At 33.8% G+C, this 8,328-nt stretch overlaps 1 long non-coding RNA gene across 1 annotated transcript; it reads left to right on the forward strand.

The window, feature by feature from the left end:
* The first annotated feature begins 4,617 nt into the window (after window positions 1–4,617).
* LOC127121445 (uncharacterized) lies at window positions 4,618–6,351 on the forward strand. Its single transcript, XR_007803455.1, has 2 exons — window positions 4,618–5,282; window positions 5,439–6,351. It is a non-coding gene; the product is annotated as an uncharacterized LOC127121445 (long non-coding RNA).
* The last annotated feature ends 1,977 nt before the right edge of the window (window positions 6,352–8,328 follow it).

An 8,328-nucleotide genomic window follows, 5' to 3' on the forward strand; every position in this document is an offset into this window, starting at 1 on the left:
CTCACGAGTTTAAGGAAATATCTAAAAAGGAAAAAAAATAGAGTATATGAATTAGAACCATACACAAGGAAGCATGAGTGTTGCCGGAAATTGCACAATAAATAATAAATTTAATTATTTTTAAATTATATTTTTATTTATTAGTTACATTAATTAAAATAATTAGTTTTTTAGTCATGTTTTTAATTAGTTTGGCAATATGGGAAGAGTTCCACTTCTTAATGAGTTCATGATAAGATGACTCATAAAAAAAAGAATGGTGAGTTTGTTGATGAACGTTCTAGAAAAATTTAATTAAGTTTTTATTATCTTTATCAATTTATTTAATTATTTTGTAATCTTTATGTCTAGTATTATATTGTGTTATAATGAAGCTTATTTTTTTTCTAAAGAATGAAATTTAATTAAAATATTTGGTCTTTTTTAGTTTATTGATCTTTATATATTATTTTATGATTGTTCTTATTCAACTCATAAACCATCTGAAATTTCATTTATGGATAAGATGTTTGATCCAACCATCCAATTCTACTTCCAAGAGAAGACGACGAAGCTTAATAAATTTGAAAAAAATGTTCATTTGGCCTCTATAAAATTGTTAAAAAGCTGAATCCTCAATACTTTTTACACACTTAAAAAATATATCAAATGGTGATTTTTTTATTATTATAGAAATTATTTTTTTAATAAAGCAAGAAAGAACCGATTATGGTTCTTGTATATATTATCTTGGTCAAGTTATATGTAGGCATTTCATTTTGTTTTTTTACTTTTGTTATAGGCCGGTCATATCGACTTCAGCCGACTATTATGAACGGTCCACATTCTTTCGAAAACTTTCTTATATACACGAGAATTATTGTCCCGATGATTGTAAATGATCTCAACTGTATTTACATCTAACGACTGTCCGCAATTCGCTCCTAATAAATAGTGAGTTTATTATTTCCCCCTCTATACATAGAGAATGCGCCATATAAGGAACATACAAACATTATAAAACCTGTCCGGATGTACCGACCTGCTCTGATACCACTGATGTAACACCCTAAAATCTTAACTTATAATCTTACAAAATAAATCAATTATAAACATTTACTTTACAGTGTATGTCACATAAACTCCACATTTATACTGCTATGTAACACTTATTCAAAATGAAATATTTAATTCAAAACACTTGTCATCACATGCTAACATTTACTTAGGCTTATCGCAACAAAATTAATCATTAAAAATAACTATTCAATCGAATAAGTTCAAATATAACTTTTATTTAAGTACAAACTCAAACAAGGCAATATGCCTTCAATTTAAAAAAAACTCAAAAAATCAGGAGTTATAACGTTTAATCTCGCAACCATAACTCAGAATAAAAAAAACATAACGTTTGTTCGCCTAGTGTTATAGATCAGAGCAACGATAATCTAAAATACATAAAACTAAAAAAGAAAAATAGTCTCAACGCTATCCTTCAGCTCTAAAGCAGCTACTCATCTACTTCCTTGTTTGTATCCCAAGAAGGAGCACAAAACACCACAACAAAATAAATGGGTGAGAATACGCTAAAAATATGTAATGGTGCAAAAGAATGCAAGGGTAACTTAAGACAAAATATCACTTTCATACATTTCAATTACATAAATCAATACAACAATTACTCAACAACACCCAAAAGAAATCATTTGCACAACCTTTATGTAATGCAATGCAATAATAACTCAACTCATGCATGTGGTACCAACTTAACAAAAGTTCTTCATACGAACCGACTGCTAACATTTGAACCCCAAACCCCTCATATAAGCTCAGAAAAAATCACTAGTCCCAACATATGCACTTGTGATTCGCCTCTTTTATAACAACAATAATATATGATGTATGTACAATATAATTCACAACCACAACAAATCAACAACAGATTTATAGTTCCATATCTAACTGTAAATAAAACAACATCAAGTAGTCCCTACAACTAAACTACGCACCACAATCTAAATTACATGTTCATCACATAATTATCTCATCATTAACATAATTAATTCATCATTAGATTAATCAAATAATTCAACTAATCAACCAAAATTCATCAAAGCACACCAAACATCATCCAAAAATCGACCACACGAGAAAACAACACCAAAAATTCAATTTAGCAGGCCAAAATGCACTGACTGACATGATGACGGGTAATCCCTCACCTGGGTGACGTCCATCATCACCCTTTTCCCCCAACCGTCACCGTTGTGATTATCGGTAAGGTTCCAAGTTTACCTGGAGACCATGATGGTCTACCTGTCAGACCACTTACGCCTATCAGCGTCTTAAGGCACATGACGACCAGGTCATCATGCAGATGACGTCCGTCATCTGGTTGTGTCGTACCTCGGAAAATGAATGAGAACACGACCTAGCAAAGCGCAATCGCACGCTCGCAATGATGGACTGAACAGAGTCGCCACCGAACTTTATTTATTCCTAAAAAGGAAAGAGGAAATATCGATAAAACCCAAGAAAGAACGACAATGATATTGGTCGTCGCAACCAAATCAGGGTTCGGGAGTCGATTACGCAAGGGGAAGGTATTAGCACCCCTCACGTCCGTTGTACTCAACAGGGACCGTTAGGTTAGTTGTGCGCATTAGTGTTAATTTGAAATGTTAGACTTTAAGTTATTAGGTGGGAAAGAAAGAAAGGATGAGAGGAGAATATTTTTGGATTTTTAACAAAAGGACTAAACCTAAGTTTTTTATTAGTGGGCCTGACAAGATTTACAAATCCTGCTCCTACGTATCTCAACAGAGAAATCAAGGCTTACGTAGTTCTGGGTAGAAAAATGTTTGTTTGTTGGTCGATTTTAGCGAAAGCTACTTTGTGTCAAATCGACGAAAACATTATTGAACTACCCAAAACAGGTGGAGAAACATTGCCTTACATTGTTTTGAAACAAAGTAACTTTCGTTTGAGAAAAGGTTTAAGAGTTAGTCGCACGGCGGCGAGAAAAGAAATTGATTGGTTTGATGTGTCTTGAGTAATGGCGAGAACTTGGATGGGTGAGATATCCATCTCGAATCCTAGTCTCAGGAGTGTGTGGGATCCACCACGTTCCATTTCCATCTTACTTGCAAAAGTGTTTAATAGGGATTAAGTGTTTTGAATTTGATTGATAAAGGGTTTGAAGAAACTGCATTGTCAATTTTAAATGATGGCGAGAGCTAAGATAGGCGAGGCATCCACCTTGAATCTTAATCTCAGGAGTGCAAGGTACCCACCATGTTCCATTTCCATCTTTATTGAAAAGGTGTTAAAATAGGAATTAAGTATTTTTGAGTTTTATTATGAAAATGGCTTGATGTTGGATCAAGCATTTGATGAGCGATTGAGAAAGATTTGAATGAGTGTTTGAGAGAAACAAGATAGATAAATTTGGGTGATGGCGAGAACTAAGATAGGCGAGACATCCATCTCGAACACTAGTCTCAGGAGTGCGTGGTATCTACCACGTTCCATTTCCATCTTTATTGAAAAGGTCTTAAATATGAATTAAGTTTTTTGAGTTTTATTATGAAAAATGGTTTGACGTTGGATCAAGCATTTGATGAAGGTTTGAAAGAAATTGAATGGATAGAAATAGGTTGATAGAAATGGATGGACTTATTTATTGAGAAAAATACTCGACGTTGGATCGAGTTTTTATTTTTGATCTTTTGGAAGTGGTTGATTTTATTCTTGTGTTAGTAGCTAACTAAACAGTCAAGCAAGTAAAGAAGGAAAATAGTAAAATTATTAAACATCGGGGGGAGTGTGGGTACATTTTGTCGAATGGGGATTCAAAGTAATGGAATAATTAAATCGGATCAATCAATGGATAAATAACGCATGAGTGTAGGTGCAAGGGAACTATCTCAATTTAAGAAGGCCCAAGAGTAAGCCATGTGAAGAAAATAAATAACACAACAAGTTATATTTACAAAACACTCAAAAATTAAATTGAAAGAAACAACATCGGGACGTGCACGGATAAAAATCGGGATGCGAGGATGCGAATCAAAGTCGCATAATGCAATGACGTGCAAGGCAGATGGAAATTGAAAAGCAAACAAGAAATCTAGATAATGTGCTCAAAGCCGGTTTGCACATATTGACAATAATTGAAATGTCATATGCGATTAATCGAAACGCAGTGAAATTCTATTGTTATCTCGATAAAATAATCATGGGTACACAACATGAGAATTGTTGAATCCATAAATTAAAATCGATGTTTAAACAATGAAATAAATATTGAAATTAACAAATGTCAAAAAAATGAGAATAAAGTATAAAAAGAGATTTAAAGAAATAAAATAAAATAGTAAATGAGTTACACTAGGGGTCGAACCCACGATCTAGTAACAAATCAAAAAGCTAAATTCCAAGAACAACTTTCATCCCCATTAAACCAAGGAAGAAACACAAGAAAGAATGAAAAATAAACATACATGAAAACCTGGATATGTCTCCCCACGAGAATCGAACCCACAACTAGGGGGAAACAAAATAGTTTCACACCCATCTGGCCGAGAACTACCAGTTGTCAAGCTACGACCAACTAAAATACATAAATGTGAACGAAAACCATCCAACGAAAAACCAAGGGCAGCAAACAGCCAACCATGGGTTGTTGGACTTGAAGTAAGATAAATCCCAATGGAGAATCTTGGACCTCATGGGCTTGGGTCAGTGAAGACCCAATTCAAATGCCTTGCCCAAACGCGGAAATGGTGAAGGAAGCCGAACCGTCAGCCCTAGTCGCATGGCTGTTGCGCGCGGATAACGGAGGAAGTGAGCCACTCTCATTGATGGCTAGCTGGCAACATTTAATGGGAAAACGGTGGGATTGGAAAACCCAAAAGCCAACGGGTAAAGAGAAAAACGGCACAGATGTCAAATTCCAAAAGAAAAACTTTAAAGACTCAAATCATAGAAAACTTGGGAAAATCAAAAGGCGATGAAACTAAAAACTCAGTCTTCCTCCCTCAAGAGAAATCCGATCAAACTCTTCACCAAAGTGCAAGAACTTTCCGCCTCCTCTCAAAATTCTATGGCTATGAATGGACATAACACAAAGTTAAACAGAAATCGAAGGCCAATACTAACTGATTGCGACGGGGTCGACGGTGATGGGAAGAGCGATTTTAGATCCTCCTTCAGAACGTTAGCTATTCCGGCAACTCAACTTCGACTTGTGTGAATCCTCCGGCGGCGTCCCAAAGAATCCTCCGTGCTTTCTCTGAGGAAAGGTACATATTCTAGCTTATCTCCTTCGTCTCTTTCTTTGATTTCGTTAGGGTTTTGATGTTCTCGCCTTCAAAAGTTCTTTGGGTTTTCTTTGTGAACAGTAGTCCCTCTTATATACGACTCGTAACTCTTTCTTTCTCTCTGTTGTGTTTCTTCAGGGTAGTGGAAAACGTCCGTACGGAAGCCACTTCACCGTTGGTAAGAAAAAATTTCACCCTGCTGTTGTGACATGGGTAGAATCAACCTCATATGGTCCACTTTCTATTGCTATCAGGAACAGATGGGGCAGTAGCAGGTGAGTTTGTAAGCGCGGGTGACATTCCACTTCCCCTTCTCATCTTTGAGGATATGGATCATTTCTCCAATGCACAACTTGACCATAAGTATAGCTAGTGTATGATATATAAACACTCAAGAAAAATACACCTCAAACAATGTGGGAGTGTATTATGCATAGTTGTTAACCAGAAGATGAAGACCAAGATGTAGTTGATAAGTTCTGAGAATTAGAAACAAACACGCCTCTCCCGTAATAACTAAGCATATCATGATTGAAGTTGCTACTGCCACCACCACCACAAAGTTGTGCTTCTGCAGTACCATATGATAAGGATTTGAATATGCTGCTTGAGAAAAGTGTGCAAGAGGAACTGAGTTAGACAATTGCTGGTTATTTGTGGATGGCACAAAATGATTAAATCCAAATTTTGTTGTAGTTTGAACTATTTTAGAAAAATTGACCTTAGGTTTGCTTCCTTTGAATCTAAGTGCAACTTCATCATAAGCAACAACTGCATCCTTAGCAGTTTAAAAGGTTCCAAGCCATACCCTTGATGTCTGCTTTGGATCATGTGATTTAAGTTTATCAATCGAGATGGGATTGACTTTTCTGATGCACTAGTGCAAACAAATTTTAGAGAGAGAAAATTCACACTTGCTTACAAATTCTCCTGCTAGAGTTTACAATGCAGTGAAAATTCACACTTGTTTACATTAAAAATTGTAAGCTTTCAAATTCTCCATAAATAACAGTCCAGGTCATGAAAATAGTAGAGCTTGAGTTTTTGTGTTTGTGATGTTACCACTGATGAGATATGCAGCATATTTGTCTACAAATTTTAATATGCCATTTTTGCATTACTCTTCATACTGTTTTACACGATATCATTATGTTTTAGATGATAACATTTTGATGGTTATATAGAGTCAAGTAGTATTAGGGTTAGTTTGTTTTAGCTTTAAAAAAATGGATTTTTTCTTTGTATTTTAAAAATTGGATTTTACAAAAATGTTTTTCAAAATATTATAAGTTTTTGTAAATTTACTTTTTATAAATTAAAAGATTGAATTGTTCATTGTATAACATAAATATACATTATTGAAGATCAAAACATAGTCAAAATCACAATTTTTTAAAAAAGTTGTATCTCAAAAATGATTTTTAAGAAAAGTAATTTGAAATAGCTTCAAAATTGAGTGATTTCTTGAAATTTTGATATCTCAAAAAAGTTTAGATAAAATGATAAAATATTTAAAATAACATTTTAAGAATAACTATTCAAACAAAATTTTCATTTGAAGTTTTTATAAAAAGTTTTTTTATAAATTTTTTTACACTAAAATATATAAGACTGTAAAAATCATTTTAAAAAAAAGGTAAAACAAGCTGTCCCTTAGTAAAACAAGCTGTCCCTTAGTATTAGTATTAGAGTAAGCCTGAATGTTTTATTTGGGAAATAAAATGGTTATAGATTCAGCAACTAGAGATAAAATGGTTATATATGCATGAAGATAGTGTATAAATCTCGAAGTTTTAAAGTTTGAGAAGTATATAGCCATCAAGTATAGTCCAACATTACTTTTTGTAAAGAGAACTTTAACGTTTATATAGACAAGACAAACTAAGCATGTAAAGTCATCTCGACGTTTGTGGATGTGCTTTACATAGTTTGTCAAAAAAAACAAATAGAGGGATTAAAAATGCATTTAAATTTTAAAAAAATATATTTTTCACACTCACAATCTCATTTTTTGGATTTTTTCAAATAAAAAAAAATTTCTTGCAAATTTGCAGTTTATACCGGATGTTTACTAGTAAGTGTCATTTAATTAAATTTATGCATTTAAACATTTAGCAAAACACATGCTTTTTTTTTGTCGGTTTTTCAAAATTTCCTATATCGAATCTATGGTTTTATATTGACAGTATAGAAATATCGGATATAATCCTACATTTTGTTAGCATTTTTAGCGAATTTAAAAAAAAAACGGTATCCATGTGTGTTTTTGCTGCCAATTTTAAAATTGTCGGTAAAAATAGATACATGGATACTGAATTTTTAGAAAACAAAAGTAAATGTGTGGCCGAATATTTAAAATATCGGATAGGTCAATTTTGATGTTGTGAAGTGTTGATTACTATATGATTCATGTACCTTAAGTTATGATATATATTAGGATTATTAGAAGTTTAAATTTGGGGTGTAGGGTCTGATGCAGGGTTGAAAAACAAGAGAAATCACACAAAATGTCATGTGATCTAACAAATCCCTTTTTGTTACACAAAATCACCCAAGGCACGAAAATGTCACACAAAATCACACAAAATCACCCAAGGCACGAAAATGTCACGTGATCTAACAAATCCCTTTTTGTGATGATAATTGTGTGTACAATTACCCTTTTACCCTTATGTCTATATTTAACACAAGGCCTTGGCCGTGTCATCCTTTTACAAATCAATATTGGACCCTTAGACATTTATCCTGTTACGCAGGATGAACAAATTCCATCTAGGTCACTCATGTTCCTCAGCATGCTTCGTGGAGTACCCATAAACTGTCTTTATGGTCATCCAATTACGGACAATTTTGATCAATAATAAAGCACTCGACTCTACATCTAGGGTCCATAGTGTATTCAGGTCGAAGGGTTGTTGTAAGACCCCGATTTTGACCCTAAGATCCCTCATGCAATTTCATCATAAGCATTAGCATTGGGATCATGCCTTGACATCCTCCTTACCCCTCCTTCATTGGGTTTGTTTTG

Source organism: Lathyrus oleraceus, chromosome 2, assembly GCF_024323335.1.
Source record: "Lathyrus oleraceus cultivar Zhongwan6 chromosome 2, CAAS_Psat_ZW6_1.0, whole genome shotgun sequence".
NCBI classification, from domain to species: Eukaryota; Viridiplantae; Streptophyta; class Magnoliopsida; order Fabales; family Fabaceae; genus Lathyrus; species Lathyrus oleraceus.